Source organism: Lissotriton helveticus, chromosome 3_1, assembly GCF_964261635.1.
Source record: "Lissotriton helveticus chromosome 3_1, aLisHel1.1, whole genome shotgun sequence".
Taxonomy (NCBI): Eukaryota; Metazoa; Chordata; class Amphibia; order Caudata; family Salamandridae; genus Lissotriton; species Lissotriton helveticus.
In genome coordinates, this window is record NC_136061.1 from 471,713,323 (window position 1) to 471,733,682 (window position 20,360).

Genomic DNA, 20,360 nt, shown 5'->3' on the forward strand with positions numbered 1-20,360 from the left:
TTGGGAGGCATCCGGGGCCTGCATGGGCCAATTAATGTGGTTCTGGTCTGACCCCTGAGGTTAGATTCGGCTGGGGGGCGGCCATGTGGCGCCTGCAGTGGGCCTGCAGATCTCCTCTGCCCATGATGGCGGTGAGTACAGCCTGACTTGTGGATCCTGCTGGGGCCTACTGTGCAGCTGGGCTGCCTGACCAGAGGTGGGTTTAAGGCCCGGGACTCCCTTTGTCTATCGCTGCACCCCCCATGCAGTGGCTTCTGACAATATTTACTTGTGCTCCCTATGCGGAGCTTTTGACTGCTGTGGTTGTGTCTCCCATCAGGCTGGCATGGGAACTAAACCCGATTAATGGCGAAAAATGATGCAGCACACTGGTTAAGCAGTTTGTGTGTTGCGTATGGAAGGCACAGTTTCCAGTTTGCCCTCCTACGAGCCTGGTTGCTAAATTCACTACACCTGCTCCCCTCAGTCACAAAAGTTGCTGCTAACCCTGACTTTGTACTGCAGGCACAGGCTGGATCCCTCAGCACCTAGGGGTAAAGTACTTAAAACTATTCTTGAGAGCAAGTATTGGCTGCCCTGTGTACTCTGCCTGATCTGCGCCTGCTGCACCCTGGTGCACCCGAATGAAATGAACCCACATTGACTTGGATAGCGGCATCTGGGATACGGCACTGACAAGGGGATGCACCGTGGCTGGCTCGACCAGTAATTTAGCAGTGTGTACTATCCACTCCTTCCGACCTGGTGCACCTAGCTGGGTTGGCTACAACAGGATCACAAGATAATCGTCAGGATGGGGAAATCTGATGAATCTTAGTTCAAGCTACCCTTTGAGCCGCACAGGATCACCAGACAATTAGAAGCTAATAAAAAATGCCTTGGAGTCGTGGTAGGAGATGGGAAATGCCCCTGCAGACCCAGACCTGAAACAAAACCTCTTGCAATGGATGGTATGTTTGAGCGGCTGAACAAACACACAGTGCACCTTGATGCAGTCGAAAAGAGGGTCTCAGACGCGGAGGACGAGTTCGGCTCTAACACGCATTCAACCACAAAGGTGGATTAAGCATTGCACCTCATTCAAGATAAAGCTGAAGACCTAGAGGTGCACTCAAGGAATAATAATATTTGTATCGTAGACATTGCAGAGGCTACAGACATTCCAAACATGGAGCTGTAAGTCAAGCAGATGCTTATTGCCTTGCTGGGTGGGGATACGATTTCTTTCATTTTCATTGTGGAAAGGGCGCACCATTCCTTGGACCCCAGTCCGGTGCCAGGGGCCCCTCCGTGTCCCATCATTGCGAGAATGCTTAAATGCAGGGACAGAGATACTGCGCTTCGGAAAGCCAGAGAAATGCAATTGCTCTGCTATGAAAATAAGGATGTCTCTCTTTATCTTGACACCGATTCTCATAGACAAAATAAGTAATACTAGAATAATAAACGCTGAATGGCAATACATTCATAAGGAAGGGGATAATGCTAAAGAAAAAAGAACCACTACACAGTTAAACACATTCAATGTTTATATTTGCAACTGAAAAGAATATATCATTTCTTTAAAAAGATTTTAACAAGATTTCTAGGGCCAGATGTAGGTCGGTCGGTAACGGCCGAAAATCGGTATTTTCGGACGTTACCGACCGGTATTTCAGCAATGGTATGTAGGGCCCTTAATTTTACAGAATCGGTAAATTTACCGATCGGTAAATTTACCGATTCTGTAAAATAGCGAATCGGTATTTTTACCGATTCGGTAAATTTGAGATGTAGGTGGGACTCTTCTGAGTCCCACAAGCCTTACCGCATCGGTATTTTACCATCAAATCCAATTTGATGGTAAAATACCGATTCCGGTGTGCATGCACATGTGTGCATGCACACCTCTGCCATATGACAGGCAGACCTGCCCTTGGGAAATGTATGCCTGCCACATGGCACCCGAGCCTATTTTTGGGGTGCCAGAGGGTGTCAAAGTGACACCCCCTGCACCCTTGCTAAAATCGGTAATTACCGATTCTGTAATTACAGAATCGGTATTGCCCATTGATTCCTATGGGCTTCACAGCCCATAGGAATCAATAGGAAATACCGATTCGGTATTTCCAGATTCGGTAAATACCGAATCTTAAAGATTCGGTATTTACACATCTGGAAATACCTACATCTCCCCCCTTCATATTTACCACTTCTTAAATACCAAATCGGTAAAATTCGGTATTTAAGAAGTGGTAAATAAGAATTACCTACATCGGGCCCTTAGTATTTTGTGCTGTGTCTGATAACACCAGGTCTTTTTGTACTGGTGACACTAGTACAAAAAGACCTCAAATAGCCGGTGTTATCAGACATCCCTGCTATTATACACCTATTGGATCTTTTTTTGTACATATGGAAACCATTTTATTACATCACTGTATATAATTGTTCACTGGTTCCTTGTCTCACTTGGGGTTGCACAGCACAAAATACTAGAACTGTTAAAAATCTTGTTAAAAATCTTTTTAAAGAAATGGTATATTCTATTCAGTTGCAAATATAAACATTGAATGTGTTTAACTGTATAGTGGTTCTTTTTCCTTTTGCATTATCCCCTTCCTTACAAATGTATTGCCATTGAGCGTTTATTATTCTAGTATTACTTATTTTGTCTATGAGAACCGCTGTCTCTTTAGTATAATATAATTACCCTGGTCCTCAGTAAGTAGGGTGCCCCTGTAATCGTAAACCGTCTCTTTATCTTGACATCACACAGCAGATGCATGAGGCGAGATGACAATTTCTTCCAGTGAAACGTAAACTGCAAGATCTCAACATTACCTATAACATGATGTATCCTGCCAAACTTAAGATGCAAATGAATGGGAAGGTTTATATTTTTACCAAACCAAAGTTACTTTGCAATAAAAAAAAGAGGTAGCGACAGAGGCCGAGGGGGGCACCCCGGGACCCTCGCGTGCACAACGCGATGATGCCTTAGAGACAGTATTGTAGGCAAGAATAATTATCCGATTCTCTTGATTCATGGTGGGATGGCCTCTCATCTACCTTGTGTTTCGAACTGTCATAGAAAATGGGACCTTTCCAGTTAGACCTACTATGACACTAAGGTATGGTGGGATGCTGTAGGATCAAGCCTGACTTCAAGATTCCTAATTTACATATTTTTTTTTGGGGTTATGGTTGACAGGTGGGAATGTCTGCTGTTGGTTGCTTTACTTAGATCGATTGTTGCTCTGTTTCAATACTTTACATTGAAGCATAGATCACTGGGGTTATGTTCTAGAAGGTATATTTGCTTTTTCCCTTGGGAGCAAACAATTTGATGGCCCACAATGTCTGCTCAGGGCTTCAGTAGTAGGGTGAAGAGTTTCATATTCATTAGTTGTGTAGATAGCTACATATACTTTCAAGGTAGGAAGCTTTTCTAATATGTTAAACATCGGGTGTTGATGGCGAGCATGCAATTATGCTGGTAACATCTGTACCCACATGTTACTCACACTGTATTTTGAGGTATGGTGTTTGTTTCACCCTTTGGGTGTGATTGTTTGGTAAGGGGGAGTGGGCGCTGGGTCATCTGTGCTTGGTTGGGGAGGGCATAGCGTGGGAGGAGGTGGGTTTGCTGGGAATGTTTTTAATGTATGTTGCACATTATTATTAATTGAGATCACACTAGGAACACATGATATCCATAGAAAAAGATCACTGCCGAAGTTGGGCCAAGAATGGCTGGTAAAGGTAAACTATTGATGTGGAACGTCTGAGGTCTGAACAACCATTGAAAACTACATAACGTGATGAAGTACCTGAAAAGACATCAAATTGACATAGCACTCATTCACGAAACTCACCTAGCCACTGGTAATTCCATGTTATCCTCTAAGTATCTACAGGGGCAATGTTGTTTGTGGGCTTTACCTCCCATGCTAGAGGGGTCTTGACTTGGGTAAACCCTAGGGATGTATGACGATATGACGCGTACCGTCACAACGCGTGCTGTTACAACGCGTTTTTTACAACGCAAGTCGTGACAACGACTTGCGTTGGGGGGGGCACGGATCGAGAATAGTTTAATTTACTATTCTAACACCAGTCCCCGTGGACACTAGGGAAGGTGTTGGAATAGTAAATGGTTACGACTTGCGTTGTAAAGGACGCGTCGTAACAGCACCGCGTTGAAACATCTGCGGTGTAAAGGATGTTTCCCGAACCCTAGATCAGGCATTATGGTGCAGGAGAGGGTCTCCGATCCTCAGTAGATTTATTATCTCTACATGTGATAAAGATGGGTTCAAGGCGTGTTAAGTGAACATCTATGGTCCCAACCATGATGATCACCAGTTTTTCGATGCATTGGCATTTCATTCACTAAAAGTCTCTGATCTCCCACAAATCTGAGGTGGGGACTTTAATTGTATACTAGTTTTGGCATGGGATAGTTCTAGAGGGATCCCCAGGTGCCCAGGGGTGGCGGCACATGTGATAACCGATAGTATGGAGCAGTTGGATTTGCTTGACTTATGGCAGCACCGTGCCGATACCGCTCAAGGATACACACATTATTCTGCCCTTACATGACATTCATGCTAGGATTCATTTCTGCTTGGTATCCAGAGGTCTACTTCCCCAGGTTTCTGCTTGTGAGCCGTTTTCACAAACATTCTCGGACCATTCCCCGGTCCTATTAGAGCTAAGGTTGGACTCATGTTGAGTCCTCCTTTTACATGGCAGTTACCCCTTTATTCACTGCTAGACCAAGTGTTCCGATCAGAGATTGTCACAGCTATTAAACAATGTTTTGCAAATACCATAGGGTCAGTCTCCTCATTCTCTACCATTTAAGAGGCGTTTAAAGTGTTTGGTCGAGTTGTGGTCATTTCAAAACATGTGGGGGTTCTTTGCTCCAATCGAGATAGACTTGTGAGGTTAGAAAAAAAATTGCAAAACTAGAACTTGCTCATGTAAGGTAGGGTGACCCCAAGTGTTTAGAAGACATGAAACAATCTCTTGAGGAGTGCCATGACACTGCCGACAGTGAGGTTAAGCATATTGGTGAAGACACAACTGCACACACATATGTAGAGGGTGAAAACCCGGGAGCCGGGCTCACTTGCCTGCAACCTGCCAGACGTAGTCAACACTGTTGTAGAAATCAAAGATAAGGATGGAAACTTTGTGCAGGACACGGCTGGGATTGTGAGAAGATTTTCTGAGTATTATGCAGACTTATATAGAACCAGTTCAATTCAGAATGACTCGGCTATGGAGGAATATCTGTCCCATATCCAGATGACTTGGCAAACAGATTCTCTCAGAGATGGCCCCTTTGGATCCTATAGAAATCGGTGGTGCACTTAAAACAATGAAAACTGAGTCGGCTCCTAACATTGATGATTTAACAGTCGCTTTCTATAATACATACCAAGAACTTCTTATTCCACAGTTAGTTACTCTTTTTGAAGCGATGGCACCTGATAAAATGATGCTTCCATCGATAAGGGAGGCTATGATTGTCACCCTCCTGAAACTGGGCTGTTTTCCTTGCAGTGGACCATGGAGTCGGTTCGCTACTTGAGAATTCAAGTGCACATGGATCCTAACATTGTACTGATGGATAACTTTGGGAGGGCACTAGGTAGACTAGATGATTATATAACTTGATGAGTTAAGCTCCCTCTTTCCTTGATGGGCAGAATCTCTTTAATGAAAATGATTATTCCCAAAACATACCCATGCTTACTCCAGTGCACATGCTTGTCACACTAAGATCTCAACTAATTAAGATGGCCTGGGCTGGGAAACAACCTAGGGTAAAGTGGGAGACACTTACTCTGCCATGTTTAATGGGCAGCCTTAATGCCCTGGACCTAGACGTATATTACAGGACAGCTCAATTCATTCAAGCCCATGCTTGGATACATGGTTCTAACTTTATTCATCACTTACAGATAGAGTAAGTTGGCGCCGGCCCGACCACTCTCCCGCAAGTCATTTTTTAATGTCCCGCTTAGAAAGCATAGCACTCTGGACTCCCTTAATGCTGCTACTCATGCCTGGCAGAATTTACTAGACAGACAAGGGGGCGCAAACCTGTATTTGCAACATACCCCAATGGAATGATGTTCCTGGCTGCCATCTGGGAGAGAGAGGGTGGTCATTTCTGCCTTGCATAAGTTATGCCTAACGACGGTGGGAGATTTGTTCAAAGACAAGGTGTTGCACAGCTTAGGGAATATTATGGCAAAGGGACAGGTTCATACCCATTAATTTAATTCCAGTATTTCAGAATGAGACAAACATTCCTGGACTTGCTGGGTGAGGATCTTCAAGAACCGGCAGAAGTCTTAATGCCCTCTCATGTTATCCAAACCCCATTCCCTATTAAACTGGGCTCTAGCATGTACGGCTTGGTGCAAGATTACAGGCACACATCACCGCTCAAGGCATGCCTTGATTGGCAAAAGGACCCGTGACACACAATAGACAATGAGGTGTGGACTAGGTAAGTATCACTAAATGGGAGACACCGCTTAATTCATTTCAAATATTTGAATAGGGTGTATTATGTGCCAGCTAGACTATTTAGATATGGTTTAAAAGACTGCATCGTGCGCTCATTGTTCGGAGCTTGAGGCCTGGTTCCTGCATGCAGCCTGGTCCTGCGCCAAGGAATTCTGGTGTATGGTATTCCAGACCGTTCATGATGTGACTGGTCTTCCTATGGACCCTGACCCATTAGTTGCGTTGCTGGGGTACGATAAAATAAAAATTGATAAAATTGTGCGGTGACTGGTCACAATTTGCCTGTTGCTGGCCAAGAGGCGAGTTGCCATGCCGAGGGCTAAAGTCCCTCTTCCAAGAATAGAGGATTGGTCGGCGGAATGTTGTATTGTAACACCCAGTCTGAGGTTTACAGTGAACTGCTACCTCCAAAGAACCGCCCCAAAAGCTTTTGGAGCCTGTTTCAGCATTATCTAGTTGGCAAAAAGAGACAGAGGAGCCTGAGAGGACAGTTACTGACAGGGCAGACAATGGCCAAGTTACTCCAAGTGTGGAGATTGATATGCAGGTATAAATGATTACATATTAGGACATCTCAGTTCCTCACCAATATAGGTACACAATAATATTTTTACAAGTGATGATTCAGCAAAAGCAATGTGTATGGATATGCCCTTAATTTTCACAATGCACTGTATAATCGTGATAATGAGCTCTACATGTTGTATTTGATTGAACTGGGAACATATTTTTTTTTTATTTTGTATAAGAAAATGCAATAAAAAATATGTAAAATAAAAAAAAGGTCACAATACGTAGCACTGTCTATTTTGTATCCTTCCTTTTCAGAACCTATGAGGAAATCACACATTGGGACTTCACTTGGTCACATAGGTATTCAGTCATTCATTTCAAAATAGGCAAACTCTTGGTAAATCTGCTTTCCTTACCAATGAGTATGCCATTTCCATAACAGCCAAACTCTAACCCCTCATTGATGATTCAGAAAAAATGTAAATATCATGGGAACTTCCAGGGTATTTAGTCAGAAGGTTGACAAATAGTTCCTGAAGGTCTACTATTGCAGGACATTTATTGAATAATGATGCTTCTGGTTCCTGTAAAGGTGTACAGTGTCTGCAGGGGGTTCAAATTGCACATTTGTGCTATGTATGGCACTAAGCACATGAGAGAATCCTACAATATTGTAATACCCATGCTTTGTTAACCATTGCTGCTGATTCATTTTGGGGAAGAGTAGGTACTGTGGGGTCAGTTTAAATATGACAACCAGCACAGTTGGGAGAAAGGCATAAATTGCTCTTTGTGATAGGCCTGCCAACTTTGCTGCTCTAATTTGGAATGATATTGAGGCCGCAATGTGCAGCACATTTATCAATTTGTTGAGTACTGGAACGTCATGGGTCTTTGTAGTTGCAATATGGAAACTTGACACTACTTTCTCCAGCAAGTCCATGATGGACTCACTGTTCAACCTGTACAAATGTATGACCTCTTCCTCCCTGAGGTCGACAAGAGATATTCTTTGGCGGAAAATACATTCCTTCCTCTTTCGCTGCCTACGTGATGGTGGTGGTGGTCTCCTAACTTCTCTTAGTTGCATTGCGGGCACCTCCATGGCAAAGTTAGGTGTGGTATCCTAGGTTATAGAACCACCAGGATGGCGGGTTCTGTAGCCGAGGAGTGATGTGTCAGATAGCAACCAAGTTTGAGGTGAGCAGAACAATGGAAGACTTGGTAGGCAGCAGTTTCTTGTGGGAGTTCTCCATCTGTGGATGGGGTCTTTGTAACCAGAATCTTTCAATAAATATTATCCTGAAATCTCTATGTGGACTGTCTCCGCTTCAATTCCACACTGGTGATGACCTACCTAAGCATTCACTGCCTCGGAGATTATTTGAAGGAAGTGGATGAAATTTCGTAGTGAATTTTAAAAGGAGTAGGATAAGACGACAATATTACTGAGATCCCAACACAGCAACCCCAACACAGGAAGCACTTTTATTTTTACATTCCAAAATTTCAAGGTGTAAAATAATTTTACCACATGCTTTAGGCAGTTGGTCACGCGCAGCCCCACTTGTGAACCCTCAACCACCTAACACGTCTCAAGCACGATCACAGAGTGCTTCACTTGCAGCTGCAATCTATAGCTTCCCCTTATGTCATTAGAGCACATTGTTAGTCACGCTACGTAAAAAACGCGAGGCAGCTATCTTGAATCAGGGTTTTTCACCCTGCAACTCAGTGACACACGCACCATTCATCATTGCGTGTCACTTCAAAATACCGATACTATTCTTTCGCGAGGCAACACACAAAATACTACGGTGACACGCACACCTCTACCACATACTTGAAGTGGATGCACAGTTTTTTGCTGTGATAAGCACATCACTGATGGATGCAAAATCAAACCATATTTATACAAGCAGCATGTCCGAGTGACATACACACCTTATTTTGATTGGTTTTTGCTTCGAGTCACTGTGACATGAACACTTGGATAACTCACAATTTTCATCTTAAAGTTTAATTTTCTTTATTCATTTATTACAGTAATTTAACAACCTTTGAATTTACAAGTTATTACATTTTAGCTAATTTCTAGTTTGACTTTTACTAGGTGCCATAGCTATAAGCCTTCACTAAACTATTATTCAAATATTATGCAAAATATTCCTACCCCCGCATCTTTTCTGAACTCTCCAGGAGAAGCACCCATAAAGTGGTCAAAATGGAAAAAAAATGTCTCAATGTGCAAAGGTGTGTGGGGACACTCTAAGCGCAGAGATGAAAACATCGTTGTTGTTACATTGTTTTGGATTGGAGGGGCAAGAAATCTTTGAACACCTCCCGGAATTGTCAGGAGATGATGTTTTGGATCTAAATGAGGATGAGATTGCCATAAAGAAACTTGATCTACATTATCTTCCAAAAATGAGCACTGTTCTCGAACGGTATCATTTTGGTAAGAGGATGCATCACCAAAGTGAAACTGTAGAATAATACATTACTGTGATACATAAACAGTCTTCAACATGTAGCTTTGGTGCCTCTATTGATGAACTTTATAGGGAACAGTTCATGTTAGGATGCATCTTAGAGAAAGCTAAAGAGACTACGTGAGAGAAGAACAACCCATCCCTACATGAAGGTCTGTCTATAGCTAAGACCTTGGAACATTCAAAGGCGGGTGCTGAAGTCATGAAGAAAGATTCACTGTTGGCAAACAAAGGAAATTATATGTGTGTTAAGGTGGTAATGGAGAAGGGTGAGGACAGCAAACCAAGTCAAAGCTGCAGCAAGTATGATGTTAAAAGTAGATCATTGTACAAAGCATTTGTCGGAAAATGTTATTGATGTGGTGAGGTTGATCATTTGGCCAATAATAGGTTATGCACTGGCTGGAAAGCCACATGTAAAAGTTGTGGGAAAAAGTGTCATGTGTCAAAATGTTGTAGATCTACTACAAAGAAAGTCATGGAAATCGACTGTGATGATGACTTAGTAGAAGAAATAGTCATTTTGCAGAACTGTGTAGAGAAACTTGAGGGACCTATGGAGACTCTGTTAGTTAATGGTCAGAATGTCATGAAGTTGTTTGACTTGGGATCAAATATTACTTTGATACTCCTTGCATTCTATGTAGAAAACTCAAGTATAAATAAATCCATTAAAACCGGACATAAAACTAAAGGGTTACGGTGGTGAGACAATAAATTTAGCTGGTTATTTTTGGAACTCAATAGAGTTTAATGATCGGATGATTTCAGGCAAAATGTATATTTCTGTAAAGGGAGACACGCTGATAAGTTGGGTACACCAAAGTGGTCTATTTGTCTTCCTTAATCCCAATGCCAAACCCATGGTTTGGTAAGAGACAAACTCAATGTTAACATTGTTCAAATTTATTGCAATAATATCCTGGAAAAGTTCTCAAAGATCTTTTAAAAATAAATTGGGGTGTTTAAATAATTATGTTCACAAGATCAGATTAAAGGAAAATGCTTGCCCAAAAGCTACCAAAGTTAGAAATGTTCCCATGGGAATCAGGGGCAGCATGAAACTGGAGTTAGATAAACTGGTTGCTAATGGTATTATAGAAGAAGCGGAGGCTTCACAATGGGTTTCCCCAGTTGTAATGGACCGTAAGGCCAATGGTGGGGCTTGTTTATGTGTGAATATGAGGGAGCTAAACAAGGCTTTTGTGGTTGATCACTACCCCTTACCCAATATTAGCAAAATGCTTAGAATGTTGAATGGAGCAAAACATTTCTCATCCTTAGATCTCAGTTCGCATATCATCAAATTAAAGTTACTGAGAAGTCCATAGAACTGACTACCTTTAACACACCCTTTGGTACATTAAAATTTTTAAGAATGCCTTTTGGGCTAATATCAGCTGCCTCAGTCTTTCAACGGGCAATGGAGTAAATATTTAAGGTTGTGGTAGGAGTGAAGATCTATCAGGAGGACATACTTTTGGAAGGGTCCATTGTTGTATAACATAACATGAGATTGTGTGAAGTTTTAGAAAAATTGTTAAAATGTGGCCTAACTCTCAAATGAAGAAAATGCACGTTTGATGCCCAAGAAATAGAGTATTTAGGCTATCTAATTACAGGCTCTGGAATCAAGCCAACAAATTGTTAGTTGACACGATAAAAAATATTTCCTATCCTATGTGCAAAGATGAATTCATACATTTTATAGGGATGGCTGAGTTCTCTATTACGGTTATCCCCAAATTTGCAGAAAGAACGGTGAGCTTAAGATCATTTTGAAGAAGAATACAGGATTCTTCAGGTCCAACATTTGTGAATCAGAACTTAATTATATCAAATCTGGTTTACAGAATGAGTCAAATCTTGGGAGCTTTGATGCCGAAGATGATGATGTTGTCATGACAGGCGCAAGCTCAAAAGGTTTGGGGGCCGTTTTGTTGCAAAAATCTGATGTTGAGTATAGAACAATTACTTTTATCTCACAAGGACTAAGGGGTGCTGAGATTAATTATCCAGTTATCGAGAAAGAGGCTTTAGATGTGTTTTGGGCTGTGATAAAACTAAGAAAGTTTCTCTGGAGTGTAAGTTTGAGTTAAAGATACAGCATAAGCATCCTAAGGAGATCTTTACAAAAAAGGTGTTGATCAGATTTCCAACCGCGTTCGCAGATGGGTGATTGCTCTTCAGGTGTATGATTTTGAATTAACCTATGTGACAGGTGCAAGTAACCTGCAGACAGACTGTCTTTCAAGGCTGTATGTAGGATCAGAAGGTGACGAATTGTAACTGGAAGAGAACTTTGCTGGTGAGGATTTTGATGAATATTTGGTTGGCAGCAAGTGCTTGTGGGAGTGCTCCATCTGTGGATGGAGTCTTTGTAAACTGAATCTTTCAATAAATATTATCCTGAAATCTGTACGTGGACTGTCTCCACTTCAATTCCACATTGAAAAATGTTCTGTGATATTTAGGAGTTTAGACTACATTACTGCTTAATTTCTTATGCCTGGTTTGTCGATGCCCAGCATTTTGGTGCATTTGAAGCTTTACATGGTGTTACTCCATGATGTGTCATGCTGTGCTATGTTAACAAATACCACTGCATTACACTTGTGTTGGGTTTTGCAAGGAACATCTACTCTGTATACATTATTGTTGTGCCTTGTTTCTCCTCCTTTCTAGTTGCTCAAGCCAGTGTGAGTGTGGTGTCTGCGTGGAATGTTGGAGTGCGTGATGTCAGTGAGTTTAGAACATGTACCGATCTACAAATAAACCTACATCTTGGGTAAACTACTTGGCTTCCTCCGGATTCATATCATCATTTACCCACAACATTTGGCGACGTTTTTGGAAAAGGAAAAGAATTTACAGCGTGCAAACTTCATGAATAAATATACAACCAGTAATGAAAATGAAGAGAATAGATCCCATGTCTTCTGCTGAAACGGAAATGCTGAAACTGAAACGGAAATAAAGTAAGAACCACCCTGGTAAGTCCCACCAGTGTCTTTTTACAACAAACAGCCTACAAACCCAGGGTGTGTTTTTAATTAATATTCGCAAATGATTTTGCTGTAAGAACTGCGTGCTAAAGTAGCTGAGACTGATGTATCACCTTCTCACCATGCGTGAAAGAGTTAAATTTGAAAAAACTGCTTCGAGCAATTAATTACTGACTGAAAGCGTTTTGTGAGCTTTGGGAGCTGTTTAGAGTATGGCTCATACTTCGACATTATTTATACCAACTTGCAAGTGTTCTTTGAAGACAAGGTGTTCTCTTCGTCTGTGTTTAACCAACATGAATTTGACTGCGCAATCCCTGAAGTGAAGTTATACTTAAAAAATGAAAGTCAGCGTGTACTTTTTTTTAAATGATGCCATGGAAAATGAAAGTCAACAAGAAATTTTAAAATAATGCCATTTGCTACTCGATGCTAACCTGGGAATACCGTTTAACTGGGCGCCTGTGTATCTGCGTCCGCTCTGATCCTTTCCCCTCCTTGCCACTTTCAAATATGATGACGTTTTGGAATCTTTCTGTGGCTCAGTGGAGAAGCGAAGTCCTGTGTTCGTCACCCTGCGTCACTGCCATGCTACATGGAAGTACTGTCTTCGTCATTCCGCTTTACGTAATGTGACGTGAAGCGTTTCTATTTCCTGCCCGGTTTCCATGGCTGCACTTTTCTGATGCTTCCTGATTCGACTGTGCAGCTTGTATAAAGTTGTGGAAACGGTGACATCAGCTGTCTTCATGTTCTTCATGGGACTATCGGACCATTCTCTTCAAGAGTGCAGTACGATCTTCGATTTCGTGATACAATTTTGAGCGATGCTGCCATCATCTGGCTAGTTTGTGTACAAGTTTACAGCCAGCTTTAAGAAATGTTTTTGCTTTGGTTTACACATACGTTTAGTGATCTTCCTACGTGAATGTTGATTTATGATGTTTATGGATTACTCATAATATACTTGAAATTATTTATTCAAGTTATGCTGAATCTGTATTATATTGGCAATTAGCAGTTTTAGAGTTACGCCACAGTCTTATTTACAAGTCTTTTGTTTCTGCAGTTATGTATACTGTGTTTTGCGCATTTATTTATATTTTCTCCATCTCGTAATTGGGTGTTTAGTACAGGGTATGTTTTGATTTGGCCAATCTAAACATTTTAAGGGGTACTAAGTTTTATCATTAGGGTAGTTCAGTTGCGTGTATTGGAGCTGGTCTCCTTATATTTGTTTCTATTCAGTATAGGTGTGCACGCCTACTTACTGTTTCTACCTTTTATGTTTATTTTAACCTTGCTTCACCCTTTACGCATGTTCATTTGATGTTGTTGATTAAGCGCAGGTATTAAGAGTATGTGGTATTAGATTAATGATTACATAACAAGTATTATAGTGCAAACTTTAATATTTAGTTAAATACAGGTGTTAAAACGCGTTATGCTTCAATTTCTCTAAGTGTTATACGGCACAAGTATATGGTGCTATACAGGTGTTAAAACGCGTTATGCTTCAATTTCTCTAAGTGTTATACGGCACAAGTATGTGGTGCTATACAGGTATTAAAACGCGTTATGCTTCAATTTCTCTAAGTGTTTATGGCACAGGTATATGGTACTATACAGGTATTAAAACGCGTTATTCTTTTATTTCTCTAATTATTATACAGTACAAGTTTATGATGCATTACAGGTATTAGAATGCATTGTTCTTCAATTTGATAAGTACAGGTTTAAAGTACAGGTTACAAAACGTTATTATTAAGGAAGTGCAGATATGAATACGTCTTAGCGTTAATATTGATAAGCTTAAGTATTGAGTTTACTTTGATAAAGTTGTGCATTCCCATTGTATGTATAATGCAGTAAGGTTTATATGTATAATGCAGTAAGGTTTCTACACTATGTTTTTGCACTTTAAGTCTTTTCAAGTTCGCATTGTTTAATTTTTTGTGAAGAAAAGGGAATATGTGCCATGTTTTATGGTTTATCCTTTTACTTTGGTTCTTTGCTTCCTTTATCTTTTCATCTTTTTTCTCTCTCCCTTTCCATTCGATCTGTCTGCTTCTTTACAAGTTTATCTTTCATTGTATATTTGCTACTACTTGGCTTCCTCCGGATTCATATCATCATTTACCCACAACAATTATTTTCTGTGTGACACAGCAGGATTCAGAGTAACTTTTGCCCGAGGCAAACATCAAAAAGCAGCATATTTTTGTAGATGCATTGTTTTTCAAATATGACATACTAATTGTGCTGTTCTTGCGTTGAAGTGAGTGATGCAAGGCTTATACAAACCACTCATAAAAATGCCCCTTAGACTGCTGGAAGGAGCCATAATGTTTGGATAGCACTCCAGGAAGAAATGAGAAATTACAGAGGTACTAATTTAAGGTATTTCTGAGTGTCTGCTAAATCCGCTTTTATGAGGGTATTCAAAGGGTACACCTCTTATTACCCAGAAATTCTCCCTCATCCAGAGATATTGATTTCCCTGGTTCTGGTTATCCTTGCCCAGAGCTATAACAGCAAACAAAGGGACAAAGGAAGAACATGATTTTCTTTTTTTTTTAGTTCAAAATATTTTATTGAGGTTTTCAGTATAAGAAGCAAGACATACAGAAAAAATACATGAAAATTGCATGTCAAAATATGCAGATAGAAATATGCAATGAAAACTAATAAAAAGGGGAGAGGGAAGGGAAGGGAAACATATAATACTATATAGTTAACCCCTTCGGGGCTAATGACGAGCTGGGCTCGTCATCGCACTTACCTGTCCTGCGCGGATGACAAGGCCAGCTCGTCATCAGCCCCACCCTCGGGGGAAGCGCTGGCGCTCCCCCCGAGGCTCTCTGATCTTCGTTTTGTCAATGGGGGCGGCAGCGGAAGAGCTTCCGCTGCCGCCCCCGCCCCCCCCCATGGTAATCCCTGATGACGTCAGCGCGCACAGCGCGCGCTGACATCATCAGGGATTCCCAGCGCTCGGGAAGCCATTTGCTTCCTGAGCGCCGGAGAAGAAGGTAGGTTTTCTGGACTTCGGCGGGGGTTTGGGGCAGCGAAGAGGCATCAGGGGAGAGGAAAGAGATTTTCCTTTCCCCTGATGTCTCTTTGCAGGGCATTTCTGCCTCACGATCGCGCACAGCGTCGCGATTGTGCGGCGGAAATGCCCCCACTAGACACCAGGGATATAATTTTAGTTTTTAGGAAGTGACCCCTTGGGCAAGGGTCGCTTCCAGGCGGGCTGGCAATATGTTTTTGTTTTTCTGCCCCCCCTGGGGGGAAATCGGCCCGTTTTTTCGGCCGTTTTGCCCCCAGGGGGGGCAGAAATTCCCCACTAGCACCAGGGATATTGATTATAGCCAAGATGGCGGCCATTGATTTTGTTTACGTTTTTCTGTCCCCCCTGGGGGCAAATCGGCCCGTTTTTTTTTGACGTTTTGCCCCCAGGGGGGACAGAAAATGCCCACTAGACACCAGGGATGTAATTTTAGTTTTTAGGAAGCGACCCCTTGGGCAAGGGTCGCTTCCAGGCGGGCTCTGAGTATGTTTTCGTTTTTCTGCCCCCCCTGGGGGGAAATCGGCCCATTTTTCGGCCGTTTTGCCGCCAGGGGGGGCAGAAATTACCCACTAGAACCAGGGATTTTTGTTGGGGCAATGTGTTTGTTTTGGGAAGCGACCCCTTGGGTAAGGGTCGCTTCCAGGTGGACATGATTGTGTTTTTGTTTTTCTGTCCACCCTGGGGGCAAATCGGCCTGTTTTTTTTGACGTTTTGCCCCCAGGGGGGGCGGAAAATGCCCACTAACACAAAGTTTTTAGGAAGCGACCCCTTGGGCATGTTTGCTGGTGGTGTGTGTGGGGAGTGGTACTTGGCTGGATGGTGTGCGTGGAGCGGTGCTTGGCTGGCGGTGTGTGTGGAGTGGTACTTGGCTGTCGGTGTGCGCTGAGTGGTGTTTGGCTGGCGGTGTGCGTGGAGGGGTACTTGGCTATCTATGCACGGAGTGGTGCTTGGCTGGCGGTGTGTGTGGAGTGGCGCTTGGCTGGTGGTGTGTGTAGAGTGGTACTTGGCTGTCTGTGCACGGAGTGGTGCTTGGCTGGCGGTGTGTGTGGAGTGGCGCTTGGCTGGTGGTGTGCGTGGAGTGCTACTTTGCTGTCTGTGCACAGAGTGCTGCTTGGCTGGCGGTGTGTGTGGAGTGGTGCTTGGCTGGTGGTGTGCGTGGAGTGCTACTTTGCTGTCTGTGCACGGAGTGCTGCTTGGCTGGCGGTGTGTGTGGAGTGGCGCTTGGCTGGCGGTGTGTGTGGAGTGGCGCTTGGCTGGATGGTGCTTGGCTGGCGGTGAGTGGTGCTTGGCTGGTGGTGCTTGTGGAGTGGCGCTTGGCAGGTGGTGTGCGTGGAGTGCTACTTTGCTGTCTGTGCATGGAGTGGTGCTTGGCTGGCGGTGTGTGTGGAGTGGCGCTTGGCTGTTAGTGTGCGTGGAGTGCTACTTTGCTGTCTGTGCACGGAGTGCTGCTTGGCTGGCGGTGTGTGTGGAGTGGCGCTTGGCTGGTGGTGTGCGTGGAGTGCTACTTTGCTGTCTGTGCACGGAGTGCTGCTTGGCTGGCGGTGTGTGTGGAGTGGCGCTTGGCTGGTGGTGTGCGTGGAGTGCTTCTTTGCTGTCTGTGCACGGAGTGCTGCTTGGCTGGCGGTGTGTGTGGAGTGGCGCTTGGCTGGTGGTGTGCGTGGAGTGCTACTTTGCTGTCTGTGCACGGAGTGCTGCTTGGCTGGCGGTGTGAGTGGAGTGGCGCTTGGCTGGTGGTGTGCGTGGAGTGCTACTTTGCTGTCTGTGCACGGAGTGCTGCTTGGCTGGCGGTGTGTGTGGAGTGGCGCTTGGCTGGTGGTGTGCGTGGAGTGCTACTTTGCTGTCTGTGCACGGAGTGCTGCTTGGCTGGCGGTGTGTGTTGAGTGGCGCTTGGCTGGTGGTGTGCGTGGAGTGCTACTTTGCTGTCTGTGCACGGAGTGCTGCTTGGCTGGCGGTGTGTGTGGAGTGGCGCTTGGCTGGTGGTGTGCGTGGAGTGCTACTTTGCTGTCTGTGCACGGAGTGCTGCTTGGCTGGCGGTGTGTGTGGAGTGGCGCTTGGCTGGTGGTGTGCGTGGAGTGCTACTTTGCTGTCTGCACGGAGTGCTGCTTGGCTGGCGGTGTGTGTGGAGTGGCGCTTGGCTGGTGGTGTGCGTGGAGTGCTACTTTGCTGTCTGTGCACGGAGTGCTGCTTGGCTGGCGGTGTGTGTGGAGTGGCGCTTGGCTGGTGGTGTGCGTGGAGTGCTACTTTGCTGTCTGTGCACGGAGTGCTGCTTGGCTGGCGGTGTGTGTTGAGTGGCGCTTGGCTGGTGGTGTGCGTGGAGTGCTACTTTGCTGTCTGTGCACGGAGTGCTGCTTGGCTGGCGGTGTGTGTGGAGTGGCGCTTGGCTGGTGGTGTGCGTGGAGTGCTACTTTGCTGTCTGTGCACGGAGTGCTGCTTGGCTGGCGGTGTGTGTGGAGTGGCGCTTGGCTGGTGGTGTGCGTGGAGTGCTGCTTGGTTGTCTGTGCACGGAGTGGTGTTTGGCTGGTGGTGTGTGTGGAGTGGTGTTTGGCTGGCGGTGTGTGGGGAGTGGTGTTTGGCTGGCGGTGTGTGGGGAGTGGTACTTGGCTGGATGGTGTGCGTGAAGTGGTACTTGGCTGTCGGTGTGCGCTGAGTGGGGTTTGGCTGGCGGTGTGCATGGTCTGGTGCTTGGATGGTGGTGTGGGTGGACTGGAACTCTGCTGGCGGTGTGTGAGTAGTTACTTTCTGTTGGTCACTACACACACTGCTAGTTGAGTGACACTCTACGCAGTCCATCATTTTCTGTAGTTGCTATGTCAGATATGTGGGCGTGTGAAAGTGATGGGCGGCTGGCGGTGTGAATGTTTTGTATGTGTCACACGTACAAAAGGTGTATGAATGTCCTTACTGCCCCTGTGTGATATGGGTACTGGTAGTAGCAAAAGACTGACTGGCACCAAAGTGGTCAGGCACTTTAAAAAAATTCAAAAAATTATCCAGTGTCTTGATGTTAAACCTCATCTAATCTCATTTGGTCTAAGCCCTAATTGATGGCCCATCTGGCCAAATTTTATTTTGGGGGGCAAATTTGTGTGCTGTTTTTTTAATTGTTATATTGTTTGTGAAATGTGGTAGTAATTTTTTTTTCTTCTCTATTTTTGTCTTGTTCCAGGCTTTTGCTGTTTGGATTGTTGTAGGTTGCGTGTCTGTTTGCAGCTTGTGTAGTTGCTTGTGCTTGGTAAGTGAATGTATTTTGTACTACTTCCCCTTGATGTTTGTCTTTTTGAAAAAGGTTGTACTTCTAGCAGTTTGTGTGGCTCTGTGTTTTTTTTTTCAGCATTAGTGTTTGATGTGCACTTTGTTTTCTAATGTCATTTCTTTTTTTCTTTCTAGTGGGATTTCATTTCTTTTCGCTGTGTCTCAACAGAGTAGGTGCTGGTGAGTGTAGCTATATTTTGTAAGAGTGAAATTGTTTTGGATTGTATTTATCTTTTAGTGAAAGCCTTACCTTGTTTACTTCTTACTTTGCACAGTGTAGGTTGTTGTTCACTTGTGTGTGCAGTCTTCTTGCTTTGTAAGGATAATGGCTAGTCGCAGGATTACTGCTCAGCAGGTTCTTGGTTTGCTTTTTGAGTCTTCCTCGGACCATGGTTCAGAGTCTGAGTCCGATTCGGACTCCCAGGAAGCGGCAGAAGATTCAGGCAGTGAGTTTTCTCTTCGCATGGAATCATCATCATCGGATGATGACTCTTCTTCTAGTGCTGATGAAGGGCCTATGGTACAGGAGGACATTGTGTTGCCGGTAGTGGGCCAAGAGGCACCTGTGCTGCTGCCTAGGGCCGCAAGGTTTCCTTTCTTTTTACGTCGGCAAGAGGCATGTGGGCTGGAGCCTGCACCCAAAAGGCTTCACATTGCTGTGGTGCGCAAAGGGGCATCTGGTGCTTTTCGTCTTCCTGCTGGTGTAGTGCAGCAAGAGGCATCTGGGGCTGTTAGGCTTCCCATTGGTGTAGAGCGGCAAGAGGCATCTGGGCCTGCTGGGTTTCCCGGTGGTGTAGTGCAGCAAGAAGCATCTCAGGCTGCTGGGCTTCCCGTTGGTGTAGTGCAGGAAGAGCCCTCTGGGGATGCTATGTCTTCTGTTGGTGTTGTGCAGCCAGAAGTATCTGTGGCTGTTAGGCTTCCCGTTGGAGAACAGCAGCAAGATGTTTCGGTGCTGCAGGCTGGGGTGGCTGCTCCCCCCGTTGATAGGGATGGCCTCTGGGTTCCCCCTGGCTTGGTGCAGCCGGCATTGCCAGAGTTCACTGGTGTTCCTGGGTGTAGAGTGAATACAGAGAATTTTCTGCCAATTAATTTTTTTCAGTTGTTTTTTGACGATTTGTTTTTGCATGAGATTGTTGAGCAAACCAATTTGTATGCAGAACAATATTTGAGGGCCAACAGTGCCATCCTTAAGCCCTATTGTAGAGCAATCCGGTGGACTCCCACCAATGTTGAAGAGATGAAGAAGTTTCTGGGATTAACTTTTTTGATGGGCTTGATAAGGAAGTCATCAATTACTTCATATTGGTCTACTAGTCCCTTGATGGTAACAGCTATATTTCCAGCAGTCATAAGTCGTGATCGGTATACGCTTCTTCTTCGGATGATGCATTTTGCTGATAATAGTTTAGCGTTGTCACGCGATCACCCTGATTGTGACCGTTTGTTTAAAATTCGGCCTGTCCTTGATCACTTTGTTGATCGTTTTTCTGAGATTTTTGTCCC